A 24387-nucleotide genomic window follows, 5' to 3' on the forward strand; every position below is an offset into this window, starting at 1 on the left:
AATTCCACCGTTCCAATGGGCACCCCCCAAAAAATGAAGGTTAAGTGTGTGTGTTTGTGGGAGGGGGGGGGGGGTGTTTTAGGCATCAAGTAGAGTGTTTGTGCTGGGGGGGCAGTTAGGGTTAGGCATCAGGAAGGGTGTCTGTGTGTGTGTGGGGAGGGCACGGTTAGGGTTAGATGTCAAGAAAGGTGTGAGGGGAGGGGTGTTCTGTGTGTGAGAGCAGAGCCGAGACAAGGTCCTCCAGCGCCCCAAGGCTGAGACACCAAAGTGCACCCCTCCATCCGTCCCCCCCAGCCATCACACGCTGACTATTAGACTAAGAGGCGCCCCAGGGCCCCCAATACCTTAATCTCTATTTATCTGGCTTGCAGTCACTGCCATGTATAATCTTTTCTTATTTCTCTCTGCTTCAAACACAATGGGGGAATGATAGCTGAGTGAGTTGTGCATCCCCTCCTACACTGTGCCCTGAGGCTGGAGCCTCTCTAGCCTCTGCCTCGCCCCGGCCCTGTGCGAGAGTAGTGTTAGGTTTAGCGATAATCAAATATCAATATTAAATACCAATATTTTACCAATATTCTACTATCTGCTTTCCTTGGCCCGCAAATTTCCAGGCACCATTTTATTACTTAGACACTTAACAAGCATGCAGATCAGGTGCCAGAATGATCAACAGGACAGCCAGGCAACTGGTATTGTTTAAAAGCAAATGCATATGGCAGCCTCCGTACACCTTTTGCTTCAGGTTCCCTTCAGAGAAGCCCAGCTTAGTTGTCTTCAGCATTATGTAATAATAAGTAGTACTGTGCATCAGCCTGCAAAAGTATAGCAAAACAAACGAGGAAACTTCTCTCCCTTCTTTTTGGTAGGAGGTGTCTGCTGTACAACATATGGCTCCTTTAACAAGCCTGCACTGTTTTATCAGCAAGCCAAAACCTCTGGGGAAAAGGGAAAAAAAATCTTAACCAAATAAATACAAAAGCTTCTTAACAGGAAACAGGCTGGAAAGAGTCAGAAAGACAGCAGTAAAAGGGTCTCTTTCACACAGGCCTCTTGGCTTCCCATTAGGGCTGATTTGAATAAACATTGGCCTGTTTGGGAGAGCGAGCTCTGGTGAAATTCATTTTTCTGCTGAGAAGGGTGGCTTGTCTTCTTTGTGTGTGCTAGCTTAGGGACAGAGCCGTCGCCCCTGCTCACTTCACTGTTTCTGGGGGGAGATGAAGGGATTCGTGTGTCTGAGTGTTTCTATCCAGGAGTGTAATCCCAAACCATCATGCAGAACTCTTTCCAAACTCAATTTCCTTTCTGCTTTGGCTGTCTCTACCCATAATTCATACCACACAGCTATCTTCCAGAGCCTGTATCACACATAGACTGCTCCCTCTACCCTCGTCACATGTGCACGGCCATTTTGTGAAGCTCTTCTCGTTTATACGGATGGTTCCCCAAAAGTTTTATCAGCGCAAGGGTACACCCCAAACAGGCTCTTGTGTGAAATCTTGTTTCATGCCAACTTGTCAATACAATGAGAGGCATTCTAGGGAGTCACATATGAGGGTGGCCAAGAAAACATGCTATGCAGCGTCCTAACACTGTTTTGCAGGGTGCATCTTTCTGTGGACACTTGCCGGTAACCAGTTGTGAACTTCTTAGTAACCACTGTACATCTGACAGAGGCCTACAAACCTCTATAAAATGCTTTGCACAAAAGAGTACAAACACTATGCTAGAGGTGGATGGAGGACTATGGAATTCACTAGCCAGTCTGCCCAGTCTAGCAGCCAGTAGGGAATTCTTAGGAACCAGTTGCAATGTCCTGTATTACATAAAAACTCAAAACTTAGGAGTTGGCAGTAATTTTAAAGAAGCTTTCGCCACCTGGCACCTGCAAATAAACCCTATGGATCTGCTTGGCTATATTGTGATCCTTTGCCTTCCCAAGGACAGAAAATAAGGGAAAGAAAAAGAAACCCGGTCGTTTGTTGCTATGTCTATCAACATTTGAAAGAATTACCCACGTCCTGTGAGAGGGGATTAATGCCCCCCATATCTAATATTTTTCTACATTGCTGATTGCTAAAAAGAAAAAAAAGATGTCTAGAGCAGGGCTTTTAGGCTAGGTTTTCACTTGTGATTTTTCCACATGCATGTGTCTGGAAATAAATGATTGTGAATGGGCAAGTTTCCACTTCATGCGAATTGTATGCGTGGAAAAAACTGACAGTCTGTTCTATATTTTCACATTCTGTATGGCCTGGTGCACACCAGAGGAGTTTTTCTGAGCGTTTTGAGTTTTTAAATCTGCTGCTAATGTTATCCTATGTGCAGGGGCGCCTCTAGCCATGTTGTCACTCCAGGCGAGAATATCTGTGGCACCCCCCCCCACCCCCATGACGCCCTTCCATGAAAATTATCGTAATGTGGCAACGTTTCCCCAGGAAATAATCATAATGCGGCAGCGTTTCATCAGAAAATTCGCAATGCCGGCAATGTTTCACCAGAAAATACACGTAATGTAAGGCTGCAGAAGTGAGCTTATGGGCTGTGGGCCAGTGAACTGATGCGGCATCTATTTGACGCTGCAAGCCTGTTCACCACCTGGGGACACAACATCTGGCAGGGGTGACTGCGGTCCCCCCTGCACAGCACTCATGCCCGCCTGGTCGGCCTGGCACCCTCTACAATGGGTCAGAAGGAGGCACAAAGGGGGGCAGAAGGAGTCACAGGGGGGACTAAAGGAGGCACATGGGGACAGAATGAGGCACATGGGGACAGAGGAAGGCGCAGGGGACAGAGGTGGCACATGGGGACTGAGGAGGCACATGGAGACAGAAGGAGGCACAAAGGGATACAGAAGGAGGCACAGGAGGACAGAAGGAGGCAGAGTGGGACTAAAGGAGGAACAGGGGGGCAGAGGTAGCACAAGCGGACAAATAAAGGCAAAGGGGACATAAGGAGGCACAAAGGGCACAGAAAGAGGCAGAGATGGCACAAAAGAGGAAAGAAGGATGCACAAAGCACAGAGGTGTCAGCTGCCTGCAACTTACGCTAAGTAGATTCAGCAGAAGCAAGTACTAGAACAGCCACAGGTGTGTGGCTTAATCTTGGGTGGGGCTTAATTTGGGGGCGGGGCTTAATTCTGCAACATAGCGCCCCCCAGGACCAATGGCACTCTAGGCAATGGCCTGTACTGCCTATGCCTAGAGGCGCCCCTGCCTATGTGTCTGTGCACACTGGAGCAATGAGGTTTTGTAAAAAACCCCATAGCATTACATTGGGAAGAGCTTTTAGAGGTTTCAAAAGCTCTTCCCAATGTAATGCTATGGTTTTTTTTTACAAAACCTCATTGCTCCAGTGTGCACAGACACATAGAATAACATTAGCAGCAGATTTAAAAACTCAAAACGCTCAGAAAAACTCCTCTGGTGTGCACCAGGCCTATGTGATTTTGTTTTTGCCAGGAAAAGGAACTGGTCGTGCTGTTACTAGGCAGAACATGTAAATTAGGACCATTTTGAAAATTTGCATAAAAGCGCATGTAAAATACCAGGTTTATGTGATTTTCCTGATGTGAAAACCCAATGCTGCAGTAGAAATGTAGCCTAAAAGAAAAATTAAAGCAGGGCTCTGGACAAAAACATTCTTTATTTTTATAAAACCATCTCAAAGCTCTACAGCAAGAATATATGGCTAAAAAATGTCCCACAGGGTGCGCTGTCACCAGACTCAGGTAAGACTTTTAAAAGTCAATACATTATTGTTAAGCGCACATCCTTAGATTCCAGTTGTTATCAAATCTTCAAACCACCTATTTCTATTCACTGTGTCTTGCAATACTTTCAGTGGCGACCTCCACAATAGACACCCAATAGGAAAACAGACTCCACAGACTTATTGGCCACTGTTAGACTGGCCAACCATGCACAAGTCCAGGAAGCCTAGGAACATCAGGATCCTGGTGTCACCACTGCCAAATGCCACTTGTCCTCCTTTTGTATTCCTTAAGGTGCGTACACACGCACTACTAAAGAGAATGACAGGTCCGTCAGACCCTCCCGCTGGGCGGTCATTCTCCTGACAGTAGTGCGTGTGTACAGTCTGTCTGCAGACTGATAAGGCTGTTTCTGAACGATAAGGCTCTTTCTGAACGATCCGCTGAGCGAATCGTTCAGAAACAACCTTATCAGTCTGCAGACAGACTGTACACACGCACTATTGTCGGGAGAACGACCGCCCAGCGGGAGGGTCAGACTGACCCGTCCTCTTTAGTAGTGCGTGTGTACGCACCTTTACACAACACCATAATTGTGTCTTTCCTTCACCAGGTGGTCCACAAATCTCAGTGACCTTGCCCAGGACTATCCCTCCTCCAAGATTTCATCCAAGGCTGAGCAAAATGTAATGACAGATCCCTGAGCTTGCTCCTCCTCCAGCAAATCCAAAGCTATATGTGAAGAGAAGAACCGAGAGCCAAAATATAGTGTAGTAGATTATGATAAATGGAAGAATAAAGTAGAGTACAACAATATACTCACAAACATGGGTTACCTCCAGGTAACCACTATATAAGCAGGTGAGGAGATTAGCCTGTCCTCACTCAGGATTAAGAAGTCGCTCTCTGTAGATAGGAAAAAAGATGGGGTATCCCCCTCCACCAAGGGTGGATATTCAGATTGACAAAGACAGAGGCGCCAAAAGGATAAAATCAATGCTTAAAAAGTTTAAAAATTGCTGAGGAGGCAGTGGTGGACTTACCTCCAGCAAGTACACACAACAAGCTGTGTATTTCAAACAAATAAAATTTATTGGTACACTCCGGGGGGCAGTCGCAACGCGTTTCGCAGGCAAAAGCCCGCTTCCTCAGGCAATAGTGGACGGAGTACACAACTGTGGACAAGAGGCATAGTTGGTGTATATTCCCAGACATATACAAAAGTAAATATAAAAGTAAATATAACAGGCAAAATAGTTGTATTCTGTACAACGTAGGTAGAACGAATATACGGTGTCATCAATATAGACCAGTGTAGCAAGTGTGGGGTGGGACCAATTAAACATGCGTATATTTCTATATATATGTATATAAAATATTGGTATGGGTAAGGAGATGTGGTATGCTGTAAAGGGTGGAGGGATAAGGGAGACCTGATGGTTTGACAGTGAATGAAGATATATGTCGTTTTTTGGATGTGGGGAATGGAGGGGATGTCAGGGTTAGTGAGCCCATGTTGTTTACAAAATAGGAATGAGGGGACACGCAACTAGTGACTACAGTTTAAGGGAGTGATATATTAGGGGTATGGGATGTGTGGGGAAAGTGTGGGGGGGGGGGGGGGGGTTTGATACTTGTTTCTGATGCCATTCAAATTGCTGTGGATTGCTGGGGAGAAGCAAGGAGGAGGGGGGGGGGGGGGGGTTATGTAAAGTGCGTGCAATGGTCCGTGCAGGACTCAGCTGAACAAGGTAGGGAGAGTGTTGAGTATCATACAATCAATCGAAAAGGGAGTAGTAAAAAACATCCACTTACCAACTTTAGGTCCGGGTAACACCTGGCGCCTCGTTATCATGGTGTCCCGGACCTGCTGTTTAAATATGGCTCAGTGACGTATCTGAGCCTATCAGAGGGCGGGGGGCGGCTCCTTATTTTCGCCTCATACATGCGTCCAATGCGACCATCTAGTATGGTCGACATGTGGGCGCAGCATCTTGCCGTCATAGTTGGGGCGGGATCCTTCGGGCGGAGGAGATTTGCGTGTGACGTATTGCGTGTATAGTGCGCATGCGCTAGAAGTCATTTCGGCCATATTTGATCAGGTAAAATGGCCAGTGCAGCGCGTCTAGCTGCTATGGAAAGGTAAAATGGGTTATTTGAGTATGGACGTGGTAAAATCAATTGCTTGCGCCAGACTAAAACTACTCCCTTTTCGATTGATTGTATGATACTCAACACTCTCCCTACCTTGTTCAGCTGAGTCCTGCACGGACCATTGCACGCACTTTACATAACCCCCCCCCCCCCCCCCCTCCTCCTTGCTTCTCCCCAGCAATCCACAGCAATTTGAATGGCATCAGAAACAAGTATCAACCCCCCCCCCCCCACACACTTTCCCCACACATCCCATACCCCTAATATATCACTCCCTTAAACTGTAGTCACTAGTTGCGTGTCCCCTCATTCCTATTTTGTAAACAACATGGGCTCACTAACCCTGACATCCCCTCCATTCCCCACATCCAAAAAACGACATATATCTTCATTCACTGTCAAACCATCAGGTCTCCCTTATCCCTCCACCCTTTACAGCATACCACATCTCCTTACCCATACCAATATTTTATATACATATATATAGAAATATACGCATGTTTAATTGGTCCCACCCCACACTTGCTACACTGGTCTATATTGATGACACCGTATATTCGTTCTACCTACGTTGTACAGAATACAACTATTTTGCCTGTTATATTTACTTTTATATTTACTTTTGTATATGTCTGGGAATATACACCAACTATGCCTCTTGTCCACAGTTGTGTACTCCGTCCACTATTGCCTGAGGAAGCGGGCTTTTGCCTGCGAAACGCGTTGCGACTGCCCCCCGGAGTGTACCAATAAATTTTATTTGTTTGAAATACACAGCTTGTTGTGTGTACTTGCTGGAGGTAAGTCCACCACTGCCTCCTCAGCAATTTTTAAACTTTTTAAGCATTGATTTTATCCTTTTGGCGCCTCTGTCTTTGTCAAATCCAAAGCTGTACACTTTAGGATCTGGGATGCGTTGCATTGGTCTTGTCTTTTCAAAATCTGTAATGCTTCCTGAGCATATTCTTCAGCTATTCCAGCTTCTCGCGCTGCATGCCATTCACCGCACTCTGGCAGAGTGGCATTTGGCAGTGGTGACACCAGGATCCTGATGTTCCTAGGCTTCCTGGATTTGTGCATGGTTGGCCAGTCTAATGGTACATACACACAGGTTACAACTGTCACCGCAACCACGTGGCACACGCGTGTTGCGGCGACAAGTCCCCTGTGTATACAACGCGCGCACCACGAACCGTCGCTAGTAAGAGCTGTCGCCAGGCGACTCGCCGGCAACAGCTTTCGTCGCAACGGTCACTAGTCCGCCATGCGTGTATGCAGACTAGCGACAGCAACCCATAGCCGGAGCACGGAGCTTCCAGCGGGTGGGAGGAACCTACGGCGACAGCTTCCACCGCATCTCTGTCCCTCTGTGCGCCGTGTGTACGGCCGCTGCACAGAGGGACCTGGCGACAAGCTGTCGCGTACACGTGCCAGCGACCAGCTACAACGGTCCCCCATGTGTATGTAGCTTAACAGTGGCCAATAAGTCTAGTGAGTCTGTTTACTATTGGGTGTCTATTGTGGAGGTTGCCACTGTAAGTATTGGAAGACACAGTGAATAGAAATAGGTGGTAGATTTGATAACAACTGGAATCCAAGGATGTGCGCTTAACAATAATGTATTGATTCTTACTTTTTAACTGAGGATGCCATCTGTGGTATAAACCAACATAAATACAGCCTAGGCATTTCTGGTATTGTAAAATGTTGCACTGTAGGTAAGGAACAAATATGAAAGAAGTTGTGGTCTGCAACAAGATCTTTCCACAAAATCGAAATTTATTTAGGACGTATCCAATGTACTTTTTACCTGCTTGAGGATACGTCCTAAATAAATTTCGATTTTGTGGAGAGATCTTCAGGGCTGTGGAGTCGGAGTCGTGGAGTCGGAGTCGTGGAGTCGGGCAATTTTGGGTGCCTGGAGTCGGAGTCGGGAAAAAATGCACCGACTCCGACTCCTAATGAATTTGTAACTGTAATTAAAATAGAAAATATGATAAAATGTTCTATTTCTCAGATAATAGTCATGAAAAATAATGTATATATACAGTATATATACAGTAATAGCTGTGCTTAGTCCACAAAAATGAAATAAACCAATCAAAATTAGTTACTTGTGCTGCTTCAATAAAGCAGTCCCCGTATTTTTAAGGTCAGATATACATATCTGATTGTGACTGTTTATATGATGTGTACACAGGAATCTCTTATATATACTAAATAACATCTATGCTGTAAGAATAAAGCCTGGTGTGTAGCTGTGTCACTAATAGAGATGGTCAACAAGATGGAAATAATTCTGCATTGATGCTGATTTATGCAAATGTATGCACTCCCTTTGCTGATGAAATCAAATAATTTGATATGTTGTTAAAATTTGGATTGGTGACTACAAATTAAAGGGTAACTGAGACGGATGAAAAGTAAAGTTTTATACATACCTGGGGCTTCCTCCAGCCCCCTTCAGGCTAATCAGTCCCTCGCTGTCCTCCATCACCCGGATCTTCTGCTATGAGTCCTGGTAATTCAGCCAGTCAGCGCTGTCCGGCCGCATGCCGCTCCCACAGCCAGGAACATTCTGCACCTGCGCAATAGTGCTGCACAGGTGTAGTATGCTCCTGGCGGCGGAGTGTGTGCATGCGCACTACGCCTGACTGGCTCAAGTACCTGGACTCAAAGCAGAGGATCCAGGTGGCGGATGAGGACAACGAGGGACTGATTATCCTGAAGGCGGCTGGAGGAAGCCCCAGGTATGTATAAAACTTTAATTTCATCTGTCTCAGGTTTACTTTGTTACACAGTAGTACTATACTCTACATATGCACTCCCCACAGAGCTGCAGGGAATCCACTGAGAAAGCTGTGCACATTGAACACAGAGGTGTTGTCTGTTTACAATCTCCTCATTCCCCTGCAGAGTACCTGCACATCATTCTTACATGTACCCACACTTACATTGCCTAGGGCCTGATAGATGTTCTTTGTTCCGGTTTGTACCTTTTACAAGTACTCTTACCAAGGACTAGTTTTAGTCTAAAGGGAATAAATATAGTAGTCTACATATCCTTCTCACTTCAGTTGTCTTGTAAAATTCCTAAGCGTTGGCAGTTAAGAGACGAATTTCATGTTACATACTTTTAATCAACAAAATTGTAATATGCAAATTAGAGGAGTCGGAGTCGTGGAGTCGGAGTCGGTGGAATCCTAAACTGAGGAGTCGGAGTCGGTGGATTTTTGGACCGACTCCACAGCCCTGGAGATCTTTTGTTTCAAAATCCGGGCCTGGCTGCCTTGGATCCAGCACTGCTCTGCACGGTGCAGTTGAGCGGTGGCTCCAATCTTTATTTTTGTAGGTAAGGAACAGTTTTAAACTTGTTTACTGCCTGCGAAAGCTCATTTTTTTTAAACATGAACCAAAAGAATTTTACCTTCATGGTTCATGGGTAAACATGTAAATTTTGGGGTTTAGTGCTCTGTTCCGTTTAGTTGTCCTTTAAACAATGATCAGAATAAAACAATATCCATTACATATTTGTTTACAGAAGGCTCAGACTGTAAACCAAATTGTTTAGTGCTGCTCATCCACTCACACTGTAAAGCCATCATCCATCTGTTCACAATGTAAACTCATTAGCCACAAATGCGTTAGGCTGGGATCGTTTGATGTACTTTTACCCTTAGCAGCTCAGGGTTTCTAGTTAAAGCACCATGTGTCATTGTCTGCACCTAAAATAGAGACAAGTGACTGCTGGGAAGCTCCAAACATCACATTTTTACTAATATAAACTCTCACGGTGGTCTACTAAGGTGAGATGGATCTAACCACACATATGCCCCAGGATGCTGAGGGACTAATACCACTACTGCATGAATAATGTTTGAATGTTATGCTTATAGGATACACGAGGTGACATGATGAGATAGACATGTATGTACGGTGCCAAGCACACAAATAACTATGCCATCTTTCTTTCTTTTTTTCTTTCTTTGCCTGAAAAAGATAAAAATCAGGTATGCAAGTGACAGTTTCTGTCCGGGTCAGGACCAGGTCGGACTATAGCATATCCCTCACTGATAAGCCATAAAACACTTTCCTGGTAGAATATGACTTCTGAGAGCAGGAAGGAAATAAAAAGGTTCAATAGTTCAAAGATTTTAGTTTTGGCATACTTCAATGTACCGGTATGTGTCATTGATCAAGGGACAATTAAACTGTTATGCTAGGTACACATTATACAATTTTCTTGCATGGTGTGTACCTAGCATGGCATCAATTCATCAAAGGCTGCTAGGTACACACTATACAATTTTCTGTTAGATTTACCTGCCTGATATATTTTCCCAACATGTTGGAAAAAATCTATCTGGCAGGTAACAGAAAATTGTATGGTGTCTACCTAGCATAAGAACTTAAAAAGTTGATTTAAAAATAAAATAAAACTGTGGGAAATCTAAAAAAAAAAAAAAAAAGTCATTTTTAGGAGACAGAGGATAGATACAATTGTTTAGATCATCAGTTTATTTTCACCTCGTGTTTTCTTTAAAGAGAATCTGTATTGTTAAAATCGCACAAAAGTAAACATACCAGTGCGTTAGGGTACATCTCCTATTACCCTCTGTCTCAATTTCGCCGCTCCTCGCCGCATTAAAAGTGGTTAAAAACAGTTTTAAAAAGTTTGTTTATAAGCAAACAAAATGGCCACCAAAACAGGAAGTAGGTTGATGTACAGTATGTCCACACATAGAAAATACATCCATACACAAGCAGGCTGTATACACCCTTCCTTTTGAATCTCAAGAGATCATTTGTGTGTTTCTTTCCCCCTGCAGTTCTCATGCACTGAAGTTTCAGGCTGCTCGTTTCTTCCTGCAAACAGCTTTGCCTTTGTCTGTAATTCCTCAGTATGTGAAAGCCCAGCCAGCTCAGAGGACGATTTATCCAGCTTGTAAAAGATAAGAGAGAAGAGAGAAGCTGCCCTAATCTAAATAATACACAGGCAGTGTGCATAGAGGGGCCTGGAAGGGGGAGTTCATAGCAGAACCACAACACTGAAGAACTTGGCAGCCTTCCAGACACAGGCTGGCAAGTCTGACAGGGGAAAGATACATTGATTTATTACAGAGACAGTGATAGTATAGAGTGTTGCAGTAAGCCAGAACACATTAGAATAGCTTTTGGAACTTGTAGGATGATAAAAAAGAGGATGCAATTTTTGTTATGGAGTCTCTTTAAGGTTACGCTGATTCCTGTATTGGCTTCTTCTGGCAACACACTTGTCGCAATGCATTACTATTATTTAGTATTTATATACAGGGGTGCTCGGATAGTACTTTTTAAAATCCGAATTGATCCGGATACCTAGATATCTGGATTCGGTTCGGATATCCGAATCCGATCTTTTAGATATCCGCGTGAACGCGGATATCCGGACGCATTATCCGCGGATATCCGACCTATTCGGATATGTGGATAGAAAAACCAGAAGTGCACTTTAAAATGCTTCCAAAATGTTTTGGAAGGTGCAAAATACCTCCCTCCTCCTCCCTGTTCATGGATCTTGTCTTCCAGGGATTTGTAGGATGTCAAAAGCAAGCTCACATACACTGGCCAGGAATTGAAACCAGGTCAACTGCTTGGAAGGCAGCTATGCTCACCACTATACCACCAACATAACATGCTGAAGCCAGCCAGTTCACTCATCTCCAACTAGAAGAAAGGCCCAGGAGTAGTCTTAAGGCAGGTACACACGGGGGACCGTTGTAGCTGTTGCTAGCACACAGGAGACGTGTGCGCAACAACTCGGCGACAGCTCCGCCTGAGTGACAGCTGTCTACATGTCTCTGCCCACAGGCAGAGACGCGGCGGAAGCTGTCGCCGAAGGTTCAGCCCCCCGCCGGAAACTCAGTTTGCAGTGTGTGGGTAGCTGTCGCTAGTCCGCATACACACTGCGGACTAACGACAGTTGTGAAGACAGAAGTTGCCGTGCGATTAAACTTTCCAATCGCATGGCAACTGCTGTCTCCGGCGACAGATCGGGGTGCGCGCCTCATACACACGGGGCAACTGTCGCCGCAACATGCGCGTGCCACGTGTTTGTGGCGACAGTTGTAGCTCGTGTATGGGCCTTTAGCTACCGTAATATCTATCTTACGGCAGGGCCCTTATTACACTTTCTCTTACAGGGCTATGGAAACCGTTTTGCCCATGCGATAAAGCGAGGTGCAAAAATGAAATCATGCCTAGCAGAGGATGGTTTCGATCCATCGACCTCTGGGTTATGAGCTCAGCACACTTCCGCTGCGCCACTCTGCTGCCACACAGTGAATGCTCCGTTGTAGGAAAAAGTGGCGTTAAACTTCTTGGAGCAGACTTACTTCCTCCCTCCAAAAGACACACATACATCCCCATAAAATCATTTAGCAGAAACTGAGTGCACAGTCTCTGTGGTACAATTGGTTAGCGCATTCGGCTGTTAACCAAAAGGTTGGTGGTTCAAGCCCACACAGGGACGGCCTTGCCTTGCGGTTTCCATAGCCCTGTAAGAGAAAGTGTAATAAGGGCCCTAACATAGATATTACAGTAGCTAAGACTACTCCTGGCCCTTTCTTGTAGTTGAAGAGTTGAGTGAACTGGCTGGCTTCAGCATGTAGTGTTGGTAGTATAGTGGTGAGCATAGCTGCCTTCCAAGCAGGTGACCTGGGTTCGATTCCTGGCCAATGTATGTGAGCTTGCTTTTGACATCTTACAAATCCCTGGAAGACAAGATCCATGAACAGGGAGGAGGAGGAGGGAGGAGGGATTTTATCTTTGTACGGTAATTGGTTTCGGATCGTGATATCTGCAATATCCGCGGATATCCGTGTTATGCGTCCAAATATCCGCAGATAGCTATCCGGATTTAAAAAAATTCGGAATTGGATAGTGTAAAAAAGTTCGGATATCCGGGTTACCCGGATATCCGGAATCCGGATGAGCATCCCTGTTTATATAGCACTGACATCTTCTGCAGCACTTCTACACGCGTCATACCTTAGTGCATGAAGCCGTGCATGTTTTCCAGAAGCAACACTTGGATATGGTTCTGCCAGTTTGTAGGAATATTGCTTATATAACTTATTATACATAGAAAATACAGGAACTCACAATTAGAGTTGGGCCGAACGGTTCGCCTGCGAACGGTTCCATGCGAACTTCCGTGGTTCGCGTTCGCGTCCCGCAGGCGAACGTTTGCGGAAGTTCGGTTTGCCCCATGATGCACCATGGAGGGTCAACTTTGACCCTCTACATCACAGTCAGCAATTAGGCTACACTAGCCCCTGGAGCCCCACCCCCCTTATATAAGGCAGGCAGCGGCGGCCATTACGGTCACTCGTGTGCCTGCATTAGTGAGAGTAGGGCGAGCTGCTGCAGACTGTCTCTCATAGGGAAAGATTAGTTAGGCTTAGCTTGTTCCTGGCTGCATACCTGTTCTGTTCAGTGAGCCCACTGCATACCTGTTCAGTGAACCTGCCACTGCATACCTGTTCTGTGAACCCACCACTGCATACCTGTACTGTGAACCCACCACTGCATACCTGTTCAGTGAACCCACCACTGCATACCTGTTCAGTGAACCCACCACTGCATACCTGTTCAGTGAACCCACCACTGCATACCTGTTCAGTGAACCCACCACTGCATACCTGTTCAGTGAACCCACCACTGCATTCCTGTTCAGTGAACCCACCACTGCATACCTGTTCAGTGAACCTGCCACTGCATACCTGTTCAGTGAACCTGCCACTGCATACCTGTTCTGTGAACCCGCCACTGCATACCTGTTCTGTGAACCCGCCACTGCATACCTGTTCTGTTCAGTGGACCCGCCACTGTATACCTGTTCAGTGAACATGCTACTGCATACCTGTTGTGTTCAGTGAACCTGCCACTGCATACCTGTTCTGTGAACCCGCCACTGCATACCTGTTCTGTTCAGTGAACCCGCCACTGTATTCCTGTTCAGTGAACCCGCCACTGCACTCTCGCCATGGTGCGCACCATTCCAGCACGGCCGTCACTACACAAACAGCTGTTTGCGGTGCGTTACACGGTGAGTTTGGTGTGTCAGTGTGAAGCAGTACCTTAATTACACTACCTGATTGATGTATACACATGCAAGATGTTTTAAAGCACTTTAGGCCTGTCATTTAGCATTCAATGTGATTTCTGCCCTTAAAACGCTGCTTTGCGTCAAATCCAGATTTTTCCCGGGGACTTTTGGCGTGTATCCCACTCCGCCATGCCCCCCTCCAGGTGTTAGACCCCTTGAAACATCTTTTCGATCACTTTTGTGGCCAGCAGAATTTTTTTTTCCAAAGTTCGCCTCCCCATTGAAGTCTATTGCGGTTCGCGAACTTTTCCGCGAACCGAACGTTCCGCGGAAGTTCGCGAACCTAAAATCGGAGGTTCGGCCCAACTCTACTCACAATACCCTAGAGATCATTGCATCATTTTACAGACAGTGACATCTTATGGTTGCTTTACTAATCTGCAGTTTAGGTAATAATGCTGTTAAACCTCTAACAGAAAAAGCAGCTGTAAGCAGCAGGTTGTATGCAAAAGAGGAAAAGGCAAAAAATGACACACAAGATCATTGGTACTAGTCCTATCCTATATGACAAAATGTAGTAATATTGCTGTACATTGCCCAATGACACATAGTAATGTATGAATCTATAGGAGGGCCACAGGGTCTCTTAGACCAGTGTTTCTCAACATTTTATTGGTATGTACCCCTTTTAAAACCCTGCGCTCACCAAGTACCCCCTAGCATAGTAAACATTATATATATATTATATAATATATATTTAATCGTAGTACATGGTAATTGGTTCTAAACAATTTCCAAGCATTTACTATTGCTTTTAATTAGCTAAACACTAATGTGGTGTTTAACCTTTTGGGGACCGCCTATATTAGAACCTACGCTTCACTTGTGGCTGTTTAAACCTGATGCAGCGTAGGATCTACCCTGCCCATCGTTTCCGCTCTTGACGCGATTGTGCACACCCGAGAGGGGAGATTAAGCTGTCATATGACAGCTGATAATCTCCCCTCAGTGATCAGAAGCAATCGCGTATGACTTCTGATCACATGATCACTATTCTCGCCAGCGGATCATAGTGATCACTGTGACAGCTGCGGCAGGAGGGGGGAAGAAGAGGACCCACTCACCTCTCTGACGTTCCCTCGGCGCTCCCCACCGCTCTGGCCGGCATCCCCGCTCGCTCTGACGTCAGTGCCGGGTCCCGGATTGATGACATCATTAAGCCACGACCCGGAACTGAGTCAGTACGAGCTGGGATGGCGGCCAGAGCGGAGGGGTCCACTGCGGGTCATCACTGGAACCTGGAATCAGGATTTAAGATCAATTCAGAAAAAACATTAATTTTAGATCTAGATTGTGTCCCTGCACCAAAAGAATCTATAGGTCAGAGATACAGTTTGGGTTGGCGTAATACATTTATCAAATATCTTGGAATTAAGATTAGTAAAAATTTGAACGATTTTTTTCAACTCAATTATGGGAATGTGATCACAGAATGTAAAAAACTCTTGAATATGTGGGATCCACCTTTATTTTAATAGTATAGCCAGGATTGCTATCATCCAGATGATGATTACACGTAAAATGTTATTCCTTTTTCAGAACTTGCCAATCTCTATTCCAAAACAATGGTTTAAAGACTGCCATAGATTTCTTCAAGAATTCATTTGGCATAAATTTGCTATAGAACACTGCCTAAGGACAAATATTATGGTGGGTTGGGCGCCCCCGATTTGTATAATTATGAATTATTACTTAAACAGGGTACTGTCTTGGAGACGGGACGATCGGACCAATATCTGGTTTTATTGGAGCTAGGTTGGATTGATGATAATATTATATCATCTTGGAACTATAGATTATTATTTATATTTTCCAAACGTATTTTCCACCCTTTAATAAGACCAAGTATACTGGCACTTTATAATTATATTAAACCCAAAAGGGACGCAAGGATGATGTCCCCAATTACATCTCTGCAAAGTTTTGGTTTAGCACAATTTAAGGACAAACCTGGTTAAGGACAAGGCCTAACTATCTACATATGTGGTACCACTGCTCTAGGATTTTACCGTTTTGGAATAGCATTTTTGATTATATTAATAGACATTTCGATCTTAATTTAAATGTCAATATATTTGTGGTGTTATTTGGATGCAGTAAAGAGCCAGGTTCTGGCATTGAGGATGACATTATGTGGAAGGCCGTGAATTTCACACTATTAATTGCTCGAAAAATAATTGCAGATCATTGGAAAACCACTTCTATGCCTAGCTTGAGGGAATGGAAAGATAAAACCTCCTCTTATTTAAGAATTGAGGAAAACATTAACTCAGAGTTATTCAGCTATTTAGCAGCACCACCCATGAATTCTTATACTCTGTGGATCTCTAGTTTAGAGAAGTAGCTGAAGATTTTACGCTACTCTTTCCTATTGGTGAACTAACCTAAACACAGATTGTAAATTGTTGTTTAAATTCGTTGGTGGCTGGATTTTTTTTTTCTCTCCCTCCTTTTTTCTCCTCTCTTTCCCTATGTTTTGTTTGTTATTGTATTGTTATTTGTAATAATGTATGTCTTATATCATAGAGTCTAATTTAAGCTTAATTATAATTAAAATGTAAGCAAAAAGGGGAGAAACAAAAACTCACTGGAGCCTGGAAGGTGAGTAAAGGCTGCTGGCTACAGGTGGGACATCCGGATCAAACAGGGACACCATGCCCAGCTAGTGCCAGCCGGGATCCGGATGCCTGACCCCCCTCCCCCATGCAAATTTGCCTAGTCCTTAAGGGGGGGTTACGTGGCCGGTCCCCAAAGGGTTAAATAAGATTGATCATTTTCTAAAACTCTAAATATGTTATTCTTTAAGTATATCAAGGCTGAGTACCCCCTGGAACCATCAGAAGTACCCCTTGGGGTACATATACTACGCGTTGCGAACCTAGGTCTTAGACTTGCACTGCAGCAGCACTTCCTTGTGTTGCAACCAGGATGGCCACAGATTCCTCACACATTAATGAAAGCTGTTTTGTAAAAAGAGAATTAAGCATTCCGCTTCTATGGGAAATGTTCAAGCAATCAGAAAAAAACTTGGCAGGATGTTAAAAAATACACTGAAGTAAAAATGTTTTGGCTGAGTTGGAATTAAGAGGGTGACATTTCCACCTAAGAATGTGATTTTAAGACATGCAGTGCTTACTTGTTACACAGCAGCACTTAATCACTTTTTGTGGGAAAGTGGTTGCATAGGATACGGCAGAGTCGGGACAAGGTCCTCCAGCACCCAAGGTTGATACACCAAAGTGCGCCCCTCCATCCCTCCCACCACAGCTGTCACACATTGCTTTTAGACTAAGAGTTACCCCAGGGCCCCCAACACTTTAATCTCTAGTTATTTGGTTTGCAGTCACTGCCATATATCCCCTTTTCTTATTTCTCTCTGCTTCAAACACAATAGGAGAATGATGGCTGAGTGAGTTGTGCGCCCCCTCCTACACTGCGCCCTGAGGCTGGAGCCTCTCTCGCCTTGGCCCGACCCTGGGATAGGGAGTGACATCAGGAGAATCAGCCATCATCAGGTCACATGGCTGTGACAGTGCGCAAGGTGTGATGCTGTTGGATGTGCTTCTGTATAGCTGCCTGCACTTACAATAACAGGCTGTGACAGTGCGCTAGGTGTGATGCTGTTGGATGTGCTTCTGTATAGCTGCCTGCACTTACAATAACGGGCTGTGACAGTGTGCAAGGTGTGATGCTGTATAGCTGCCTGCACTTACAATAACGGGCTGTGACAGTGCGCAAGGTGTGATGCCGTATAGCTGCCTGCACTTACAATAACGGGCTGTGACAGTGTGCAAGGTGTGATGCTGAATAGCTGCCTGCACTTACAATAACGGGCTGTGACAGTGCGCAAGGTGTGATGCTGTATAACTGCCTGCACTTACAATAACGGGCTGTGACAGTGTGCAAGGTGTGATGCTGAATAGCTGCCTGCACTTACAATAACGGGCTGTGACAGTGCGCAAGGTGTGATGCTGTATAGCTGCCTGCACTTACAATAACGGGCTGTGACAGTGTGCAAGGTGTGATGCTGTATAGCTGCCTGCACTTACAATAACAGGCTGTGACAGTGTGCAAGGTGTGATGCTGTATAGCTGCCTGCACTTACAATAACGGGCTGTGACAGTGCGCAAGGTGTGATGCTGTATAGCTGCCTGCACTTACAATAACGGGCTGTGACAGTGTGCAAGGTGTGATGCTGTATAGCTGCCTGCACTTACAATAACGGGCTGTGACAGTGCGCAAGGTGTGATGCTGTATAGCTGCCTGCACTTACAATAATGGGCTGTGACAGTGTGCAAGGTGTGATGCTGTATAGCTGCCTGCACTTACAATAACGGGCTGTGACAGTGTGCAAGGTGTGATGCTGTATAGCTGCCTGCACTTACAATAACGGGCTGTGACAGTGTGCAAGGTGTGATGCTGTATAGCTGCCTGCACTTACAATAACGGGCTGTGACAGTGTGCAAGGTGTGATGCTGTATAGCTGCCTGCACTTACAATAACGGGCTGTGACAGTGCGCAAGGTGTGATGCTGTATAGCTGCCTGCACTTACAATAACGGGCTGTGACAGTGTGCAAGGTGTGATGCTGTATAGCTGCCTGCAGTTACAATAACGGGCTGTGACTGTGTGCAAGGTGTGATGCTGTATAGCTGCCTGCACTTACAATAACGGGCTGTGACAGTGCGCAAGGTGTGATGCTGTATAGCTGCCTGCACTTACAATAAGGGGCTGTGACAGTGCGCAAGGTGTGATGCTGTATAGCTGCCTGCACTTACAATAACGGGCTGTGACAGTGCGCAAGGTGTGATGCTGTATAGCTGACTGCACTTACAATAACGGGCTGTGACAGTGTGCAAGGTGTGATGCTGTATAGCTGCCTGCACTTACAATAACGGGCTGTGACAGTGTGCAAGGTGTGATGCTGTATAGCTGCCTGCACTTACAATAACGGGCTGTGACAGTGTGCAAGGTGTGATGCTGTATAGCTGCCTGCACTTACAATAACAGGCTGTGACAGTGTGCAAGGTGTGATGCTGTATAGCTGCCTGCACTTACAATAACGGGCTGTGACAGTGCGCAAGGTGTGATGCTGTATAGCTGCCTGCACTTACAATAACGGGCTGTGACAGTGTGCAAGGTGTGATGCTGTATAGCTGCCTGCACTTACAATAACGGGCTGTGACAGTGCGCAAGGTGTGATGCTGTATAGCTGCCTGCACTTACAATAATGGGCTGTGACAGTGTGCAAGGTGTGATGCTGTATAGCTGCCTGCACTTACAATAACGGGCTGTGACAGTGTGCAAGGTGTGATGCTGTATAGCTGCCTGCACTTACAATAACGGGCTGTGACAGTGTGCAAGGTGTGATGCTGTATAGCTGCCTGCACTTACAATAACGGGCTGTGACAGTGTGCAAGGTGTGATGCTGTATAGCTGCCTGCACTTACAATAACGGGCTGTGACAGTGCGCAAGGTGTGATGCTGTATAGCTGCCTGCACTTACAATAACGGGCTGTGACAGTGTGCAAGGTGTGATGCTGTATAGCTGCCTGCAGTTACAATAACGGGCTGTGACTGTGTGCAAGGTGTGATGCTGTATAGCTGCCTGCACTTACAATAACGGGCTGTGACAGTGCGCAAGGTGTGATGCTGTATAGCTGCCTGCACTTACAATAACGGGCTGTGACAGTGCGCAAGGTGTGATGCTGTATAGCTGCCTGCACTTACAATAACGGGCTGTGACAGTGCGCAAGGTGTGATGCTGTATAGCTGACTGCACTTACAATAACGGGCTGTGACAGTGTGCAAGGTGTGATGCTGTATAGCTGCCTGCACTTACAATAACGGGCTGTGACAGTGTGCAAGGTGTGATGCTGTATAGCTGCCTGCACTTCAATAACAGTAATGTTCAGATGAGTTACTGTGGGCTGGATGTATATGCCACATTATTATGGCCACAGATAAGCCACCCAACTAATGAAGGTATACAAGCTATTACAGTGGGCCTGATTCACAAAGCGGTGCTAACAGTTAGCACACTGGTGAAAAGCCCTTTATCATGCCTAAACTCAGTTTAGGCATGATACGTTTAGGTGTGATAAGTTTAGGTGTGATAAGTTTAGGCATGATAAGTTTAGGTGTGATAAGTTTAGGCATGATAAGTTTAAGCACCAACTGCGTTAGCACCGCAGTGCACAGCTGATCAAAAGTTTTGCGCTAGCAAAGTCTGGTGCACTTTGCATAGAGTTTAATGGCGCTGCTTTGCGTGCGGGACTTTGCACGCTATCTACATTTATCTAAACTTAGCATGCCTAAACTTATCACACCTAAACTTATCACACCTAAACTTATCACGCCTAAACTGGCTTTTCACCAGCGTGGTGCAATGGTTATCACGCCTAAAGTCTCTAACTGGGTTAGCACCGCTTTGTGAATCGAGCCCAGTGAGTGCAAGTGACTAAAGCCTCTTACACCCTGAATGCTGAAAAACAGATACATTAACTGATCAGTTGTTCCATAGGAGTACATTGTGAAAAGCTTTCAGTTTAAATGCATATAATGTGAACTGGCCCATAGGGAAACATGGACACTGAACTGCACATAAATTGTCTGTTATAACTGACAGCAACTGATTCAGTGTGAATAGGACCTAAACGTGGTCCTGACAGTCTCTGGGTCTGCATGACTTGATCACAACTGCAAGCCTGGAACAAATTTTAAAGTGCCCATTAACAGTACAAATTCCTGAACGATCGAAGGTATAATTGATTGGATCGATCGGGAGGTCAATTGCAATGATTTAATTGTACAGTCGATCATTTGAGAGATTGTATCGTTAATGGGTACCTTAAACTGAGGCAAAAGGAACCCTTTTACAAACAGTTTTGCTATACAATCCCTTTTTATAGGCAAATAAAGTATCTCACAAAAGTGAGTACTTCTCTCACATTTATGCAAATATTTTATTGTATATTTTCATGGTACAACAAGTGTGACACTTTCATACAATCAGGGGCGTAGCAATAGGGGGTGCAGAGGTAGCGACCGCATCGTGGCCCTTGGGCCAGAGGGGCCCCGAAAGGCCCTCCCTCAACTACAGTATTAGCTCTCTATTGGTCCTGTGCTCATAATAATCACTTCTATAGATACTTTGAATGGTGGTAATCACTTACAAACTGCTCCCCATCCCCTTCTTGCACCTCTGACACTGTAGTTGCCATTGGCAGGTTTTGGTGCGCAGTGGCAATCAGGGCCGGATTACCGACCAGGCAACAAAAGCAGTCACTTGGGGCCCCATTCAGAGTCAAAGGGGCCCCATCAGCACATAAACCAGCCCTTGCCATCCTGTCAGCGGTGGCTGGATGGTATAATGGTTAAAGGGACTCTGACCAGTGCAGTAACTATGGAAAGATGCATATCATTTTAAAGCTCTCTTTCTCCTCTTTCCAATGATATATAAATGGCTGCCCTATGCCTTTTAGTTTTCGCTAAATCGCGGCCACAGGATGACTTTTCTCCAAAGTCGACAGCTCAATTCAGCACAATGCAATGAAATATAGGGAACCCAGGGGGATATTATTACAAACATCATGCTGGTAGATGTGAGGATGTAATAGTTGTGGGTATGCTTAAAGGCATACCCACAGGCACTGCTCGGAGTCCCTTTAAGGGCTCTGCCTCTGACACAGGAGACCAGGGTTCGAATCTCGGCTCTGCCTGTTCAGTAAGCCAGCACCTATTCAGTAGGAGACCTTAGGCAAGTCTCTCTAACACTGCTTCCTTGTGGCTGCAGCTCTGGCGCTTTGAGTCCGCCAGGAGAAAAGCGCGATATAAATGTTATTTGTCTTGTCTTGTCAAATGATGCTGCGCGCTGCTGATTGTCTTCAGAGCCAGGCTCTCCTCCTAGGTCCCCCTCCTGCTACTGTGCGCTCTGCCGCTGCCCACTCCGCCCTCCCTTCCCACAGAGAACCACAGCTGTAGCAAGAATGATAGCAGCAGATGGCAAACGCTCACTCACCTATCTATGATCCAAGCGATAGAGATCCCGTCATCTGAAACCCATCTGTCTCTTCTACAGTGCAGCCGCTCGCTCTGAACTTCCTGATTCTCAGATCAGACAGGAAGTAGGAAGTAGTAATAGTAGTAGTAACAGAGCGGCAGCACTCTAGAGGAGACAGATGGGCTCCGGATGACGGGACCTCTATTGCTTGGATCACAATAGGTGAATGTGAGTCATCTGGTGCTGTCATTCTCCCCCGCTGCGGCTGCCTTCTCTGCTGGACTATCGTATTCACTGGGATGGAGGCTGCATGGTGGCTGTCTAGTTTGGGAGGAAATCGGTTGTTCGGTGTTGGGGGTGGTTATGTAATTCTGTCTGGGGAATGGCTTCCGGTTTGGCGGTGTCCAGAGCTTTCTGCTATTGCCAGGCTGGAGATGCAGGGGGAAAGTGCTGCTGCTGTGATATCTGGCGCCCTCTTCACCCCTGAGTGCAAATGTCCCAGCCATTCATCTCTCACTCTGCATTTTGCCGCTGCTATTCCCTGCATTGTGCACCCACAGAGGAAAGCAGGCTGTTACCCATAGCAACCAGTAGCTCGGCTGCCCTGGTGTGTGCGGCATGTTGCTGTGCAGCTGCATCTTCTGATTCTTTTACGACATGATGGGGGGCCCAAATCAGTTACTTTGCTTAGGGCCCCATTTAGCCTTAATCCGGCTCTGGAGGCAATTGTTATGTTTGGCAATGTTATGCTTGGGGGGCCCCACTGTAAAACTTGCATCAGGGCCCACAGCACCTTAGCTACGCCACTGCATACAATGTAAAGTAGTCAGTGTACAGCTTGTATAACAGTGTAAATTTGCTGTCCCATCAAAATAACTCAAAACATAGCAATAAATGTTTAAACCACTGGCATCAAAAGTAAATTCACCCCTAAGTGAAGAATGGCAAAATAGGGGAGACCTTTCAATATTGAACAAGGTTACACAAGCACATTATAGCAGTCAACAATGGTACACAGAATAATGATGTAACAATGTAGGAATACATATAGCAAACAAGTCAGTGAGTCCATATGGTGGTGGAGAAGAGCACCCAGCGAGGAGGGCCCTGCCAAATAGGCTTACAATCTAAGGGGTGGGGGAAAAGACACATAAGGTGGGGAGTGTAAGTCTAGGGGAAGGGGTTTGAGCTATGAAGATGGCGGATATGCAATGGTGAACAAATGGGTTTTTAAGGCCTGCTTGAATGAGTTGAAGGTGGAGGCAAGCTTGATGGGGGAGGTAGTTCCAAAGAGTAGGGGCTGCTCTAGAGGTCCTGGAGCCTCGCAAATGATGCAAGAGTTCTAGCAACACAAAACAGACTGATAGGGGCTTGATTCACAAAGCAGTGCTAACTGTTAGCACGCCTGTAAGAGCTTTTCGCATGCTAATTCGCGCGAGACGCATCGCGTGCAAAGGTATGCGCGCAGAACTTTACGCGCGTAAACCTTTATGCGTGCATAAAGGTTTACTCGCGTAAAGTTTTCCACGCATAACTTTGCACGCGATTTCTTAAAGCTTTGTGCGTGCTAACGACTTAGCACCCTAGTTAGCACGCCCAAAGCCTTTAGGCGTGCTAACTAGGTTAGCACCGCTTTGTGAATCGAGCCCATAGACTAGGACTAGATAGGCTTCAATGGTGAGCTTCACAGCCCTTGATGCAGCAGCGTCAAACTTTTAAACTAAACCCCCATGCTTTGCAGATTTTTTTGCAGAAATGCTTTCACGGTTCTTGTTAAGCTTCCGGTGGTGTTGCCAATTAGTCTGTCGTTGCCTCAGGTCATCGTAGGGTATCATAGTGCACATTGTTTCAGAAGTGCTAATATTTACCTGGATGTTTATTAGTAAGAATTAGCATTGCCTTAACGCTCTTTCTGGACAGCAAAGGTTTACTTTGGGCACACATTGCATGCTGATATCATTTGTTAAGTTTCTTTGTATAACTTTACACACATGCCCTTTGTCATTGGTAGTGATGAGAGCTACCTGTAGGTCATGCAATGAAACTCTTGCATTCTATTGTTGATATGAACTTGATTGGGGTTTGGAATCTTCTCCAGCTGTAGATGATGATCTGGACACTGAAAAGATCAAGACCAATTTGTTTGGCAGTATTTTTACTATTGTTCCAGACTCAAAGGAATATGTAACTTTCATTCAAAAGGTCTCAGAGAGCTGGTTTTGACATATGCCACTAAATTATCAGAGCGTGAACTAAAGGTCTAAAAGGTCTTAAGATCTAGGTTTAAATAAATTACACATTAAATTGCTCAGTGCCTGATTTCTGAATGTTTCATCCAACAGAAAAGAGGTTTGGCAGTATAATTGAAAAA

At 45.5% G+C, this 24387-nt stretch overlaps 1 protein-coding gene and 1 pseudogene across 1 annotated transcript in view; one reads left to right on the plus strand and one right to left on the minus strand.

The window, feature by feature from the left end:
• ADGRA2 (adhesion G protein-coupled receptor A2) overlaps window positions 1-24387 on the plus strand; it is a 241145-nt gene that overhangs the window by 30444 nt on the left and 186314 nt on the right. The window lies entirely within an intron of this gene.
• Window positions 1796-6946, minus strand: LOC137560746 (DNA repair protein RAD51 homolog 3-like; annotated as a pseudogene).

The sequence above is a fragment of the Hyperolius riggenbachi genome, chromosome 3 (genome assembly GCF_040937935.1).
Source record: "Hyperolius riggenbachi isolate aHypRig1 chromosome 3, aHypRig1.pri, whole genome shotgun sequence".
NCBI classification, from domain to species: Eukaryota; Metazoa; Chordata; class Amphibia; order Anura; family Hyperoliidae; genus Hyperolius; species Hyperolius riggenbachi.